At 34.9% G+C, this 18,374-nt stretch overlaps 1 protein-coding gene across 1 annotated transcript in view; it reads right to left on the minus strand.

Moving 5' to 3' along the window:
- Positions 1–2,107, minus strand: part of LOC125075053 (extracellular serine/threonine protein kinase four-jointed) — a 43,710-nt gene extending 41,603 nt beyond the window's left edge. Inside the window, exon 1 of the mRNA XM_047686611.1 lies at positions 1,881–2,107. The gene's annotated coding sequence lies outside the window, so the exon portion shown is untranslated. The remainder of the gene's footprint in view (positions 1–1,880) is intronic.
- Positions 2,108–18,374: the final 16,267 nt, after the last annotated feature.

Below are 18,374 nucleotides of genomic sequence, written 5' to 3' on the forward strand. Positions count from 1 at the left end.
TGTTTTGGCGTATTTAGAACTTTTTACAATCGTAGCATCCGATAAAACTATCGGCCACGGCACTTCCAATGTTTCGCCACGATATAACTGTATTATTAGCGTACCCACCGAGTACCCATTTGCTTTTATATAGTATATTGATAAAAATACCAGCGTATTGAAAAAACAAGAGCCGAGCGACGCCTGTCTTCCAGAACTGTGTGAACTTGCTCTAATATTTAACTGATCTAGACAAAAAACATTTGTATAGAGAATTTTATAGATTCTTCTATCAATGTAGAATTTGTTTTTCTTATGTAAATCCATAGGTTTTAAAGACAAACCCCGGTTCGGAAGAATTTACCTCTAAAACTGTCATTTTCTACAATAGTTCACCTCGAAGCATGTACAACGATTCCTTAATAATACCACCCCGGATTATGTGAGCAAACGGATAGAAAATGCAACGGTGTTTCCGCACAAGCATGTGATCTATAAAATTCGCCGATCTCTTGATATTTGTCGCAAAATTCAGTCAAGATTTCGTCATATTGTCGAAACACGTTTCGGTCACACGCCGGTATCTATCTACGATGTCGCTTAAAAATAACAATTAAACATTAATTCACGGTTGTTTCGGGAATCATTTTGTTTTTACCAAAATGATTAAGATTTACGTTAAGATAAAAAAACACCTCCGTGATATTCGTTATTTGCGTAACCTTATGTACACTTGATTCTAAAATTTAGAAAGGATAAACTTACTAAATATTTATTGTATTATAAGCTAAGACTATGTTGATATAAAAATAAACTAAACTAGTTACTGACCGCGGTGTTACCCGTGTGTTAAGGTTAGGTATTGAGTACCTTGTGTTAAGGCCAAATTACATCCCTATCGGTTGAGTTTACACATTTATAATTTTAGTAAGGATTACGATTACATTTTGTTAAGCCGTAATTTTTTTTATTAAGAGTTTGTACTGAAAAATTTGTATGCAGGCGCCGTTTTCTGAATCGCGCTAACGTTTGGTTCGCACCATTATATATAGGGTCTCGACTGTAAAAAAATTATATAGACATATTTGTATCAGTAATAAGTGTAATTTTTATTACATGTTTGTACTGAAAATTTGTATGAAGGCGCCGATTTCTGAATCGCGCTAACGTTTGGTTCGCACCATTATATATAGGGTCTCGACTGTAAAAAAAAAATATATTGGCATTTTTGTATTAGTATTAAGTAATCAACCAAAACTACGGAAATATCTATCTTTATAAAATCTAAATCTATTACTGCAAACTTGTAATAAATATTTCTAGAATCTTCTACAGTTAGGTCAACTAGTTCCACAAATTGGTAAACTCAATAAACGTATTGATATAACTAGGAGAACTTAACCCAGTATATCTCGCCACGCTTCAAATATAATTTCAATGTATATTTAATTTAAATTATCAAATCCAATACATTGAAAGTTTCCGTGACTTGTATACCGCTTTTATATAAAAATTATGTTAATGATCAAACTAATACATACATATATAATACTTATATATATTTAAATTGTTTCGTATAACTTGATATTTATAAAGTTATATATTATGGTTCAAATTTATTTGTTACGATAGTATAATAACGATGTATGCAAAATATATGACATACAGTTTTTAATGTCAACTGGTATTTTATATTAACATATTAAAACTTTGTTTTAGACGGATATCATATTGAAAGATACCGTACAGTTATGTGACCATATTCTTTAGAATTGAGTTGTAAAATTGTACTTTAGATTCCCCCTCATTATTTTATTACTAATATATTATTTTTGATTACAATTAATATATTATATACGTATATATTATTAATATTTAATTATTAATAGACAAATACGAACCGCTTTTCATAGATCTGCGACACGAAATCCCAAATCACGAAAACACAAATTTTAACACAAAACACTCGACAAAAGAATTCCTCGAACAATTAATATATTTTTATTGTTATATTATTTGAATCACACAATAAATAAGTCAATAAAATTAACGAAAGCACTAAATAAAAGTTTTTATGATGAAAAAAATATGTATACGTTTCATAACGAACAAAACTAACGTCCGTCTAAGACGACGTCTCGTTCAAGACTGCTTAAAGTAAAGACATGCAAGCCTGAATAAAAGATGCTCTGTCTCTCTCTTGACTTATCGAGTGGTCGTGCGTGAAGGAGATAGCAACAATGGCATGCATTATGGTAGTGTCTCGTTTGACTTTTTTCCAATGATTTCTTTGAACGATCGAGCGCTGGTTCTGTAGATCATTATAGTATGCGTCGTGAGTTATGCTCCTGAATAGTGATTCATTGATAGGGCAGTTAGTTATAAAATTATAGTATTTGCTTTGAATCTAATATATTGATGCCGATACGGCGTGTTTTATCGTTTTGGGCTTATTCAATTATACAAAACGTTCCGTTTTAAGCTATATCATAATATGTGTATGTTTAGTGAACATTTTATACTAATATTAAAAATGCGAAATTAAGTCTGTCTGTTATCTCTTCACGCTTAAACGGCTGAACCGATTTAGATGTTATTTGGTATGTAGATAGTTTGAGTCTCAGGGAAGGACATAGGCTACCTTTTTTCAATTCACCCCTCGAGAGAGTAAAATGGAGGTGCCGGTTCGTGTGCTATCGGTAAAACACAGGTTTAACTAGTGGTGTATATATTATAAATAATAATTTCGATTTTATTGTCTGTTGTAAATTTGTACGGAGTTAAAAACTTTTTTTTTTTATAGAACAGATTAAAAAAAGATGGTCAAAATTATTATCGCTCTACATTTACACATTCAATGGCAACATATTTAATGTTATTAATAAAAACTGTCCGTGTGTCCGACGTTATCGCCTGAAGCGATGGACCGATTTAAATAAAACTTTGCACTTGGTATTTCATACGAATACTTTTTTCAATTTCTCGACTAAATAAAAAGATGGCGTTTCATTGTAAATGTTGTGTGAGTTATTAATTTTTTTTTTTTTCGATTAAATGTCTTAAGTCCTAAGACATGCGGCCGGTCTTAGGATTTTCTATATATTTTTTTTAAGTATCTGTTAAATATAGTACCTTCAGGAGGTGTTTTTTTTTATTAGATAATTTTAGTATAAAAACAGACTGAGCTACATAGATAATAAATGTTTTTTTTTTAAGATTAGAATGATGAATATTACTATGTTGATGCTGGAAGAGTGTATTCATTATTATTATTTCTTTTAATTTGATAGTGTTACAAGTACCTGATGTGATGCCCCTTTTGTGTATATGATGACTGCCTCTTTGGTTTATTAGCTAGATATAGGGCCGTAGAACTCCTAAAGAAGTCCTAGTTCCAAATCCAAGGTTCAAGTTCCTCTTAAGAGCACATATGACATTATATACCTACTTCCTACTAAACGTTATCCAAAACGCGCTGCGTCTTCTCGTATAAGTTTTACGCATATTGGTTTAGCAGTTTTACTAGTTAGGGAACAAAAAAAATATGATTTATGAATATAGGCTTGTGCCTGTGATTACACTGGCTCACTCACCCTTCTAACCGGAACACAACAATACAATGTACTGTTATTTAGCGGTAGAATATCTGATGAGTGGGTGGTACCTACCTAGACGAGCTTGCACAAAGCCCTACCACCATGTTACGAGTTTATCTCCACTTCTCTTGTCTATGCCAAGTTTGTAATATATTCTATCAAAATATATGTACATACTAGTTGTCGCTCGCGGCTTTGCGTTTTAGGGGTTGGTTGTCAGGCGTAATGCATAAAAAAGTAACAAATGGAGTTCAAGCTTCATAATAAAATTTCATCAAATTCGGTTCAGTACTCTAGCCGTGTGAGAGCAACATACAGACGGACAGAATTACTTTCGCGTTTATAATATTAACTCAATAGTTCAACACTAAAATATTCAATTAATAGATTTACCTAAACAAACACACATATAATACAATAATTAGGTAGTTTGGCATGTTCGCCACCTGATAAATGGTCACCATCACCAATGATGGTGAGCACTTATATATAATACTTATATATGAGCTATAAAACTTGAGATACAAGATATTATGATTATACCCTTGTGCATATAGTTACGTCCGCTCCTTTACCTTCCCTTTACGACCATCAGATATTCTACTGCCAAGTAGAATATCTGATGAGTAAGTAGTAACAGCAGCAGTAACTACAGGCACAAGATACATAACACCTTAGTTCCCAAGGTTTTTATATATAACTTACCATCAGGTAGCCCACTTGCTCCACCTACCTATATAATAAAAAAACACAACAATAATATTGCTCTATCATGGTAGAATATGTGTGAGTGTGTGTGAGTGGATGGTACCAACTCAGGGCATGCACCTTACCATACCTTCCCGCCAAGATCCACTTTACTTTAACTCGCTAGATCGTACAACCGATCGCCATGACATTTAGTATACATCTGCTTCATGATAAAGGTATATCTTCTTAGTTTATGTTGGCAACCTGAAAGCCCTTCGTCTGGCCCTAGGGCACCGCTGGTATTATAGTTGCACAGGCACGACTTGTAAATCTTTGTAAGTGTAAATGTGAAATAAGATCCTAGATGGCTTAGTGGCTCGAATCAGTGAAACTTAAACAAAGATGTTGGGTTCAAATCCGAGTACGAGGTGGTTTATAAGTCTTTATTTAAAGTCATACAGGTCTGAGAGGAATGACATCGAGAGGTAGCCTGCATGTGTGATGAAATTTTGCCTATTACATGAAAACTAAATTATTATGATCGTGTTTTAAAAGGTCTAAAACAATATAGGATCCCTGATGAATACCGCGAGGAGTGCGCTGGGTGTGACGACCTTTGTACCTTGGGAGGAGCTCCACCCGGCCCCGAGCGGAAAAGCAGACGAACATGGGAGAAGCCGGGGATGTGTAATATTAACACGAACCCGCAGGATCTCCCATAAGTGCCGTAGACAGCCATCGCAGTGGTTTTAGTGAGCAAGAATACCACATAACCTAGTCCTTAGGGACCTGGGTACCTTTCTGAAGGTACTCAACAAAAAAGGACAATATATAGACCTTAGTCTACAACCACATAGGCGGCTGTCCTGCACCTGAACACCTTCCAGTCATTGTTAGTGAGGGAATAGAGTGTCCTGTGTCGCGCACACACATGCACTATATGTCCCACACAGATGACTCTTGTCTATTTCGAATTAAGAATGTGAAATGAATATCCTACTTAATACTATAAATGACGATGCGAATCAAAATATACCTAACACCAGACGCTGACCCCCCCCCCCTTCCCCCCTTCACACGTGCAAAGCCGCCGTCATGAAGCAGTTAATTATATATTAATTAGAAATAACTTTATTACAGCCTCCAATCAAATAAAATACTGTTCAAAGGGCGATTTTCATTAAAATTCCACCCAAATAAAATTTTAATATACGAAAGGCCAATACATTATACAATAGCCCGGGTTTTTTTTATATTTATTTTCCAAATCTAATTATAACAATGAATTGGGAATTCGCAATAATGATTGATGACTAAGGCTCCGTTCATACTGCCGTTGAAATTATGGTTATTTTCATTGACGTGAAGTCATTACAGAGAAAAAAGTGTTACGCTACACTATAGTATATAGTTTTGGAAAATATATATGTATAATAAAAACAGTATTCATTCTGTTCAAAGTTTATATAACGCACCTTTACATGTGACATTATTTTTTATTGTTTTGTAACTGTATTGCCAATTAGGTTTTGTAAAACAAACAAGACATACAGATTAAGACTTGCTTGTCTGTGATGGTCAAGTGGTGAAAACGCGTCCATATCAACCGCTGATTGTGTGTTCAAAACCGGGTAATCACCACTGAATTCAGCAGCGAAGGAAAACATCGCAAGGAAACCTGCATTGAAGCGGATTGTTGGATTATTCCAACAAGCTCCAAAACATCTCTTAAGAGGAGAGGATACCTTAGCCCAGAGTGGAACATTTAAATAATTTTACATCGTTGGCTGAGTACGGAATACCCTTGCCATTTAATGTAAATAAATAAGAGATAAGCTAATAGTAAATATTGACATTTCATCTATACGCGAAGTGAGACTGAGTCCATTCAAGATCAGGGGCAGGAATACATGGTGAGGAAACCTGCACACGATCAGCAATTCTGAAAATGAAGCAGCTCGGTAAAAGTCTCCAAGTCCTTTCCATCACAGCACGATATATTCTTCTTTTTAAATCTAAAAGTGTAAATATCTTCTGCCTAACTCTCTTAATCGTGGAATTAACGAAAAGTCTATAACATTTTTTCATTGTGAACAAATCCTTACCTGCCAGGTGTAAAATCCATCATAACAACAATGTTAATTTGCGCCGGCGCAGGGATGATTACGACGCCTCAGTTTTGGGGGGAAAATGGAAAAAAAAGATCACACACCGGTTGATGAACCTTTAGACTGATTTGACGAGATATGCATAATCTTTTAAATAACTGCACACACACATACATATATATATTATGTAAGTTGAAATATATAATTTATTTCTTTATACATAAATGACGGTAATCGAAGGGGTCTCATAAATGGTACCAGGCATTCTGGCTCCAGTAGCTCAAACATGTATTTAACCGATGAGTGCATCTTGAAATCCACCAAGCTCTAGTTTGTATGATTAATTTGTGTTTGTAATTCATCTTTTGTTCGGGGAGGAAAACATCGTGAGGGAATCTGTGTGTATTGGATATGTACCCACCAATCCGCATGTAGTGGCATGATAATAGGTATTCTAGTGGTTGTGCGTTTTTTCATATAGGGTGGACTGACTGTAATTGGTAACCATACCCTTTAAATTAATAAACCCATAAAGTTTTGAGAGCTTCCCCCATAATGTATTATTATGTCGTTTTGACATTAACAGCGGAAAATTCACAAAAGACATCAGACATTTAACAAGGAGCATTGTGGTGCAACAATACATCATCATAAGAACGCTCATTACTTCCTCACTCTAGCAATCCGATGGGATGCCATCCAACTGGAGCGAGGACCAAAGATTCTGAGACCAGCGACGTGTGGCCAAAATCCAAACTGGAGTCGTTAATTTCTGACCAAAAACGCCGATAACTTTTTCTGAGGCATTTAGCGCTCTATAATACTGCACTGTACTCCTGTTATAACTACATATTATAAAACTATTTCACACACGGAGTCCGTCTGTCTGAACGCTATAAACTCCAAACAGGACAAGCAGGACGGAGTTACGGAGTGATTCATGAAAAAGATTTTCATGTATAAGACATTAAGATTTTCTGTTAATTGGCTAAAATACGACGATGACTATGAAGATGTCAGAAAAATCATACCGACTTGGAACTTAACTGTCATGCGTCGAGTATATCAATAGAGTCTTATGTGTTACGACTTAAATGTTATATATATCTACTCGTCGAAGTCTGGAGAGGGAGCTAGTACCAAAATTAATAACGTAGTTTATAACAAAGTTGTGTATTTGTAATTTACTTCATTCTATTGGGGTGTGTTTTTAAATAGCCTCTGTCTTTTTAAGCTCATGTCATTGCCCATGTCACTTAAAGGATTTCATCAAAATTGGTTATATAGTTAAATCGTGTGATACAACCCGAAGACAAAATCAAAAGGATCAAAACTAATTAATTGACATTCAGTTTTCTAGTTCTTAAAATAATTTTATAAGTCTTCTCATGTCCAGTGAGGTGGATTAGCTCCAAACCCTCTCCTCAAAGGGACAGAAAGCTTTGGCTCATCAATGTGGCATTAACTCTTACTCTATTGAGGAAGGTAGAAGGGTTGTAGCGTGAGTTAACATGTAGTCTCTTGTGAGCCGAGATGGGCCAGTGGTTAGAACGCGTGCATCTTAACCGATGATTTCGGGTTCAAACCCAGGCAGGCAGCACTGAATTTTCATGTGCTTAATTTGTGTTTATAATTCATCTCGTGCTCGGCGGTGAAGGAAAATATCGTGAGGAAACCTGCCTATGTCTAATTTCAACGAAATTCTGCCACATGTGTATTCCGCCAACCCGCATTGGAGCAGCGTGGTGGAATATGCTCCAAACCTTCTCCTCAAAGGGAGAGGAGGCCTTTAGCCTAGCAGTGGGAAAGTTCACAGGCTGCTAATGCTAATAGTGCTCTTGTTAGTAGAAGAACTTCCTTTTCTAGAAAGAGTCTATATCAAAACAGTGGTAGTATGGAGTTCAACTTAAAAAAACACACACACAATAAACACTAAATGTTGCTATCAGATTTTGACGTACAAACAAAATTGATGTTTTCGAAAAGACGAAACGTATGTTAAATACTGATAAATCTATAAACGATACGGGTCCAACTCTCCATGACGTACAACAATTATATGGGGGTTTATGAGGAAAAAAAACACATCCATACATCATCAACTAGCCTCGAACTACGGCATTCCTGACCGGGGAATGTCTTAACATTGCTCGTTAAGGCGAAGATGTCGTAAAAACACACGTGTATATAAAAATGAACTTAATATTATTAATAATTACATAATTACGGTCAAACATTCAAGTAAATTGCAATTTTTGAGATATTTCGAAACGTATAAATGGACTGGTTCTTTATTGTGATATACTAGCTGCTTGTCCCGACTTTTTACAGGAAAAAACAAAGTCGCCAAACAAAGTCACCCCTCCCATTTTCTCCCGTTGAAGTTGAAAGTTTTTATTATAAAATAAAGTCTCGGTACTTTTGTCTGTCCGTTGATAGTCAATCAGCATAAATAATTTTATAAGTACCATTTAGTACATTTGTTTATATTATGAGATTAATTTTAACTTTGCCGATTTATAAATTAAAAGATTAAGTCTTCGTTTATCTTTTGTAATATAATGTTTATGTACTTGGTAGGGCTTTGTGCAAGCCCGCTTGGATAGATACCACCCACTCATGTTCTACCACCAAACGGTAATACTTAGTCTTATTGTTCCGGTTTCAGAGTGAGTTAGTCAGTGTAACTGCATGCACAAGGGACGTAATGTCTTAGTTAACTAAGATTATTTGCTAAGAGAGATTATTGATTTAAGAGTCCGGTGGTCATTTCCATACAGTAACATCATAAATATAAAAAAATATAAATTTATCGTAAACAATTCTGACTTCCCAACTAGTGTAAATATTGTTAAGTCGATACCTTCTCATGCAATGCTCTCTAAATACATTTTATTAATTTTGTAAAGTATTTCCCGTAAGTCTATTTGGGTAGATCTCCCTCTTAATGCACAAAGCTTTGAAGCTCGAAACTCAGCTTTTGTTCGGTGGATTTTTGGTTGCTATCTGGCTGATTTATTGTGTATCTGTCTTTCACACGAGCTTGCACCATAGTGTAGAAAATAGCGGAAAAAATATATATTTTATAAAGTTATCTTGTTGACAGACATGAAGGTATATACATGTATTTTATTTTTAAAAAATACGATGACCTACGTCTGAGTCAAAAATAACTCATTCTAAGACATATTCTTTAATATTTATAGTTAACGGTATTAGAATGAGGGCATTTCAGGAGATTTCTTATTTATCACTCTAAAGTTCCTTTTTTGACTATAAGCGGTAACTATACTCACAACTACAGCTCCTGGGAACAACAAGGGATTGTTTATGTTCCCAGCTATGATACTCCAACGGTCAAGATTGACCCTATATTAAAAAAAAAAGTTACATTGAAGATAAGAATAAATAAGCCTTTATTAATTATTATCTTTCAATTATTATTTCGTATTTGATCACCAATTATATCTCATTGATACTATACTACTATATTTATTGCAAACAGCGGCAAGTTTTAGTTTATAAGCGTTTCTCAACCCGCTCCGCTCATCAGTGAAACCTCACCCGAACATTAGTGTCCACTAGCAGTTTTTGTCGCTTGTCATAATAGGTGCCATACATTTAGAGTTTGTAGAGTGAGATTTGATATTTTTTAGCATTTACCTTTACTAAGAGTACCTATAACACCTTATCGCGCACTGTCCACTGGTAACAGGAGGGTTGGTTCATTTTTGTTACAGAGAATCGCAATTGCGATTCAACGCTGCATTCTTGATCCATGAACGCGGTAATTTGTACTGAAACTATTTTTAATATGTATTTGTATATATTCAAGAGCTTACTACGAATATTTCATATTTAAATAAATAATTGTTACATAATAAGAAGTGAGTCTATGTCAGCACGACGACCGAAACGAAGGAGAGCGTACGACACGTGCGTTCATCAATTCTTGTCATGTAAGCTATACGGGTATGATTTGTCATTTGATGACTATTTCAAGGTTACATTTTTTTTTTTATGTGATAGGTGGCAAACGAACAGGATGCTGTTCACTGCACTGCACCTGATGGAAAGTGACCACCGCCCATGGACATCTGCAACACCGGGCTTGCAAGTGCGTTGCCGGCCTTTGATGTAGGAGAGTACGCTGTCTTCTTGAAGGTTCCCATGTCGTATCGGTTCGGAAAAACCGCCGGCGAAAGCTGGTTCCACAAAATTGTTGTGCGAGATAGAAAATGTCTTAAAAATCGCGCTGTTGTGGATTTTCGGACATCTATGTGCGGGTGAAACATGATAAGAGATTTAATTCAATTTGTGACCGTGATAATAGCGGTGATTTTTTTTTAATCAACAATTAACTCTATTCCAATGGAAGAAGATATAATAATAAACGAACATTAGATTTACGTATTCAATGCAATTTCTTTCGTCGACATTTACAACTAAGTTTTTTCGCAAAACCATAATTAATATCATAAATTATAAACGACCATCGATATTTCGACAATTCGCTGTCATATTTTTTTATATTAAATCTAGGCTTAAACCAAGTTAGTCTGTTTACAAATCAACAATTTACAAGCTTACAATCAATTTAATCGTTAAAAAATTGCATAAGTTTTGTATTTTGTATTCAATCTATACTAATATACATAGCTCGAGAGTTTGTTTATACGCGATAAGCATTAGCAGCCTGTAAATTTTCCCACTGCTGGGCTAAAGGCCTCCTCTCCCTTTGAGGGTTCTCCAATGCGGGTTGGCGGAATACACGTGTGGCAGAATTTCGTTGAAATTAGACACATGTAGGTTTCCTCACGATGTTTTCCTTCACCGCCGAGCACGAGATAAATTATACACAAATTAAGCACATGAAAATTCAGTGGTGCCTGCCTGGGTTTGAACCCGAAATCATCGGTTAAGATGCACGCGTTCTAACCACTGGGCCATCTCGGCTCTTATACGCGATAAACCATCAATCAAATAGACCATTTATTGAGATACTAGTTATCACCAGCGACTTCGATCGCGTTTAAGGGTTTTATCATCAGATGCTAGGCATAAAAAAGTTGTTAATGTATATAAATTTGTATGTTATTTAAAACATAATAAATAGCGAATCGACTTCGTTCCAAACTGATGTCAAACGACACGTCTTTTTAATATTTAATTGGCTTAAGAAACGGAATATTTAATAACTTCAGCTCTCTGGATGAGTTCTCTAGAATAGTCGTCGAAGTGCCCCTTTCCTGTAGATAAGCAAAAAGTTGAATCCCTTTTAAAACAATAATAAATACTTTTACAACAATCGTTGTTTCGTCTTTTGTCCTGAAGGATGTCATTTATGAGCGCTCCTATCGTGAAATAATAAACCTAAGTACTTTACTTTACTTTACTTTTAACAGTAAATTTCGAATTGATTACGTGTTACAGTTATTACGGGACAGTTATATTAGTTCTCATTTTTGTACTTGAATAATTATTTACAGTTATGAACTTGTAAAATTATTTCAATTGTTTAAAGGATAGGTTGGAGTTTGGTGTATTGTTCTATTTGCTTTTTCTTAAACTATTAATTCCACTAAACTTTCCCTTTAATGAGGAATTCACGAAAAATAAGTATAGTTTTTTTTTTATTTCAGTGGTGCAAGTCGTCTGGGAGAGTACCACCCTCTCATCATATATATTAAAGCAGAGATACTTAACATTGTCTATTGACTACTAAATGGCACAAGGGACATAACATCTTCGTCCGCGCTGTTAGCGGCGCATCTGTGATGTAAGGAATGGTGAATATTTCTGACAGCGCCAATGTCTATCAACGATGATGAGTTACCATCCGAGGGTCCATTAGGAAGTCCATGACCGTAAATCAGGACGTAGCATATTTAATAAGTCAGGATAGTTCTTCTAATTCTAAATTTGGTCCTAATCCGTCTTTGCGTTACATCCAAATGGAAACCAGTAGAAATTTGCGCTGTAAAAAATGTTCACCATTCCTTAAATCACATCAATGGGCTGCCATGCTATCTTGGGACCATTCAAACGGAAACACTAATATCTGGTGACCGAGTACCAACGTATTCGGGTTGTATACAAAAGTCGTACCCAACAAGATACCGTTAGTTAAAACACAAAAAGATTTGTAAAGGAACTTGTACCCGTGAGAAGCCAGAATTAAGATCTATGTTTATAAATAAACATCCCATTGTAAAACAATTTTATTCAAAATCGATAAAGAATTTATGTACAAGATTAATCTTAAAATATATGAAGATATACAAAGATGGCGTCCGCACTCCGCTTTACATTGAATAAAAACAAAACAACGTCCCTCTGTGAGACGCGAAAACTTTTGTATTTGATACGACCCGGCGTCGTCTTTGAAATATTACCTTAAATTCGTATGAATTAGATTTTATAATAATATTATTATTTATTTATTTATTTATTTAATGGACCGACAGCATTATACGATTGTCAAATTATATTCTGCAATAAAATAAATAAACGATTGCATGTGTGCGAGACTACGTGTATTTTTATTACACAACGATGTGTTAGTGTGTGCTATATTAGCTGAGTTGAGCTGCTGATTTAGAGATCTTGGGTTCATCTCCAGAGTCAGGCAAATAAACATAGTCTGAAGCCCTTGGTGGCGAAGTTTTGCCATCAAATATTCTACTGCAACTAAGTCCTGTGTTCCTGTTTAGTGAGCCAGTGTAAGCATTAGGACAAGGGATATAGCATTGTCGTTGAAAGAATTGATTTATATTATAATAATGTCTTTGGTTGTTAGTGACCACCATCAGGAACCTAATTGGCTAAAAGGCTGTATTTGTCAGCGTTAACTTAACTTAACTTTAAAGGCAATTAAAATGTTGGTCCAGCTTCGAATTTCCGTAGTAGATTTGTTAGATCTAGAGTAAAGAAATATAGAGGGGTGTTCAAATTTAGTAGAATGTTGATTATTCATCTAAGCTAATAATATAAATGAAAATGTTAGTCTGTTTATGCATTACGCTTTCCTCCCTTAACTACTCGACGATCGTCATTATAATTTGAATATATGTTGTCGAGGGGTACAGAAAATTATATAGTACTATACCATTAGCCCCAGACCCCAACCCCACTTTCCTCAATAAAAAATTTCAAAAAAACATTTTCAGTCTTTTTGTCCGTCCGTTTGTCATAACATAACAATTTATTTACAAATAAAAATTATACATTTTTCTTACCGATACACCACAACAAAGTATTACGACAGTATTTTGTTTTGAAAACGTCAAAAAACGCAATAAAAATCGTTTTTGTTTTTTTTTTATGTTTTATTCCGCAAAACAATTTATAAGGAACACAATTCAGATATATTAAACTGAGCGTCATATTTTCTGACAAACGCCCGCTGTTTGTATGAATTTTTTTTAAAGAAATGCAGTATTTTATATAACTTTGACTTATAATTCATTTCGCTAATAAATGTGCGTCCTGCACGTTTTAAAAAAAAAAAGTTTATATTGTATAAAAATATATAACATCTTTCAAAATCATCGTAATATCGAAGCCATTTTATACGTTATTGAAATGAACTATACACATAAACCTTCCTCATGAAGCACTCCGTACATGAATTTCAGACAGACAGACGCACCGGAGGGAACTCACACACAAATGAATATTATATATTAATTTACGTGGGGTTACTTATAGAGACTTTTACGTTTAAGTTCAATGCTTGACCGACTGACAATAACTTTTAGCACAAAGAAAATATCCTGAAGAAATTCAATTTTATTTAACATTAAATTATTGAGAAAAAACTTGCTACATCTTTAACACAAATCGGAACAGCATTATTGAATTAGCTCCACGCTTTCTCCTTTAAAGAAGAGGCTTTTGCTCAGTAGTGGGAACTTTGCAGGCTATTTGTCAACTATATTTATTTAGAAATATTAATAATTTTGTAGACAACCAATGCTCCTTGACAACACTTACTATATTTTCTTCTGACACGTCATCTGTCCGGTGACGTCACTTCCCAAGCCATGTCACTCAGTCTTCGTTCAACAATAATACATGCATACATCACCTCTTTAGCGACTGTGTCGGTTAAAGCACGCACATTTATCGGTCGAATGGTTTTTAGTCGTTATTTATGTATCCGTGGAAACTGATTTCAATTATAACATTTTGAACTTGTTTATTTTGAATATATATATTTTTTTTTATCGACGCTGGAATTATTTTAACGATAACGACGATAATATTCGTTAATATTAATTGCATCGGTAATCATTTTTGACGCTTAATAATATTATTATAGATTGTGTACACACAAGTAAATATAAGATATTTTTTTGGGTTCAAGTCCAGCATTGTTCAAGCTTGATGATGTCCTCCTGGCGAAGACTAGATAAATAAACAGGACATATTAAAGTGCACAAGAGGATGGAACAGAGATGAACTCTATTCTCTGACTTCCATAAGGATGGGACGGCAATCCGAAAACCGAAAGAAACTCTTGGAGCACACATGGAGCTGGACCAGAAAAATTAAAAAATGACACAGAGAACATAGTGTATAATTAGGCATGCTTATCCCTTTAAGATATTTGTTCCAACACCCCGAAAAGGGAAGACCAATGCTCATAATCATAATCTCAGCCGGAGGACGTCCACTGCTGGACATAGGCCTCCCCTAAAGATCGCCACAACGACAGGTCTTGTGCAGCCTGCAACCAGCAGCTTCCCGCGTCCTGCACCAGGTCGTCGGACCACCTTGTGGTGCCTACCCACGCTGCGTCTTATCTTTGGCAGGCTTGGTCGTTAGGTGATAGGCATAAAAAATTAACAAACATAATGTCATCAAATTCAATTCAGTGATTTGGTGAAAGACCAACAGACAGAGTTACTTTCGCATTTATATAAAAAAAGTAATTACACAAACATATAGTATTACAAAATACATACGTATAATATACCTACGTTAATTCTAAACGAAGATCGCGAGTACGAACCTTCCAATCACCGCCGAATTTTCGCGTGCTTTCTGCTGGACTAAGGCTTCTACCTTGGACAGAACCTTAGGAACTAAGATATGTCCCTTGGAACTACATTGGCTAAATCACCCTTCAAAACAGAACACAACAATACTAAGTATTCCTGTTTGGCCGTAGATTATCTGATGGTTGCACAAAGGCTTACTTTACATTACATTAACAGCCTCTAAATTTCCCACTGCTGTGCTAAGGCCTCTTCTCCCTTTGAGCAGAAGGTATGGAGCATATTTCACCACGCTGCTCCAATGCGGGTTGGTGGAATACATATGTGGCAGAATTTCGTTGAAATTAGACACATGCAGGTTTCCTCACGATGTTTTCCTTCACCGCCGAGCACGCGATGAATTATACACACAAATTAAGCACATGAATTTCAGTGGTGCTTGCCTGGGTTTGAACCCGAAATCATCGGTTAAGATGGCCAAAAAAGATTTAGAGATTATTTCTCCACGATGTTCCAGTGACGATTAATGGTATGTGTGTTATTTTTGCATCGGACGAGTACAGTAATTTCTTTCAACGTACATATAAATTAATTCATGATAGAACCTGACAAAGATTTGCACCTGCTATCCTAATTCCAACCACTAAGACATCACGACTATTATGTTCAAAGCTACGCTATATAACTCGGTATATTAATGTTAAACCACAAAACCCCGTATGCTGTAAACTTGCGACCGCCATGTCTAAGGGCCCCGCATCCTTCCTGTTGAATTAATTTATGATTTTCACAACTGGAAATACGGTACATCAGAATCGTGATGTTTTGATGATGATTTTATTGGGCACATTTTTTGGTACTTCTTTCATTTTGATAATTATTTTCATAAAAAAAATTAATCTGTCATGTCAAGATGATGGGAAGTTATAGAAAAATATATTTGTTGGAGAATTATTATAAAACGTGATTTTATATTGTATTTTATATTACCTTAAACTACTGAAATTACACAAGCTAATATTTAAAGCATGTGACACTAAGAAGCGTAGCTACTTGAATAATATAATCAATAATTACCATACCAATATTATAAATGTGGAAGTAACTCCATCTGTCTATCTGTTACGATTTTGCGGCAGAACGACTGAACCAAATTTGAAGAAATTTTGCAATGAAGCAAGTTTGAACCTTAAGAAAAGACAGGCTACCTTTTTAAGCCTAACATCAGACAACCAGCCCCTAATACGCGAGCGTAACCGCGGCTACAGCCAGTATAATATACCTTTTCCGAAACGCACTGCATCTTTGATATAAGTTTGGTAATTATTTTAGTTAGGCATTAAAATAAAAAATCTCCTCATTTACTAGTACAGATTTCAGACCCATTACAGTTAAACTATATTTTCAGTAATTGATCTGAAATAAAATAGTATTAAACAAATATATACAGCTTATATAATAAACATTCCGCCTAAAAATTATTAATATTATATTATTAATTATTCTGTACGACGCACTAATCATTTGAAAATTCGGATATAAACGCCCAAATTTGAACCTGGATTTAAATAATAAATAAAATTAATAAGTAAAACTACATTTTGTTCTATTAAATAACTAATAAATTGTATGGTTATACCACAATAAAAAATATATATTGACTTATTCGAAGACGACTCCATCTTGCAATCTGTCAAAGCGACATATTTTTACTATGAACACTTTTCATTCAACAACGAAAAGCGTAAGCGACATGAATTTATTGTGACTTTAAGACGTTTCGGTCGCGAGAGAATTATTCTCTGTAAGCGATTAAGCGCTGTATACTTTAATAGTTTGATTAGATTAAATAATAAAGAATTATCGCTGTAGCGAACTTTAGTTCGAACTCTTGACAGTATTTTGAACAAATTGTTTACATGAACGTAGTTTTCTGTCGTAGAATAAAAATGGCGAGTTTTTCGGACCACAGATAAAAACTCATATTTTTTTTTAATATTTAAAAGTAACTTAAACTATTGTAAGACGTATTCTTCCAATACAATGCGTTATTTTAAAGATTCATTATCTATTCCTTACAACTTAAATTAATCACAACTGCGTCGATTGTCGTACCGGCCTTGATGGCCGCCATATTTAAAGTTCCCGCCATTTTATAAATAGTTTCAGAAATTGTTGTTTTTCGATGAAAAACCTAAAAATAGTCATAATCACCACAAATTAATATACATTTTATATTAAAATATTATATAATTAGTACTATCCTACTATCCGTAAGCAAAACGAATGGTTAAATGTAGTTACGGCATCAATTAATAATTTGCATTGCGTTACACAACTAAAAATAGTTAAGAAATGACTCATTCGAGGGTTGAATAATAACAATGGTAGTTCCGTTAAACACAATTGCTAACCTAAATTGACAATAGGAACTAACTATGCATCTCTTTCTTTTCCATTTGGTATAAGGGAGAAGGAAAACATCTATTATATTTTAGTTATATGACTAAATGAGATATTACAAGCAATTACACAAATATGTAGCAGACTGTAAATTTCCCACTGTTGGCTAAGGCCTCCTCTCCCTTTGAGGAGGTTTGGAGCTTATTCCACCACGCTGCTCCAATGCGGCTAAGTGGAACACACATGGCAGAATATCATTGAAATTAGTCACGACATTTTCCACACGATGTTTTCCTTCACCGCCGAGCACCCAAGACCAAAGAAACCCAGGCGAGCGCCACTGAATTTTGATGGACTTAATTTTAGATTACATTGTATCTCTTTATCGGAATAAAAACATCGTAAGGAAACCTGCCTGTGTTTAATTTAAATGAATTGTGCCACATATGTATCCAGCAACTCGAATTGAAGCAACGTGGTGGAATCAGCTCCAAATCTTCTCCTCAAAGTGAGAGAAGGCTTTAGCCCAGTAGTGGGACATTTACAGGATGTTATTTTACTTTTTATTTCCTTACAAACAGATCATAACGTATAAT

Source organism: Vanessa atalanta, chromosome 29 (genome assembly GCF_905147765.1).
Source record: "Vanessa atalanta chromosome 29, ilVanAtal1.2, whole genome shotgun sequence".
Lineage (NCBI taxonomy): Eukaryota > Metazoa > Arthropoda > Insecta > Lepidoptera > Nymphalidae > Vanessa > Vanessa atalanta.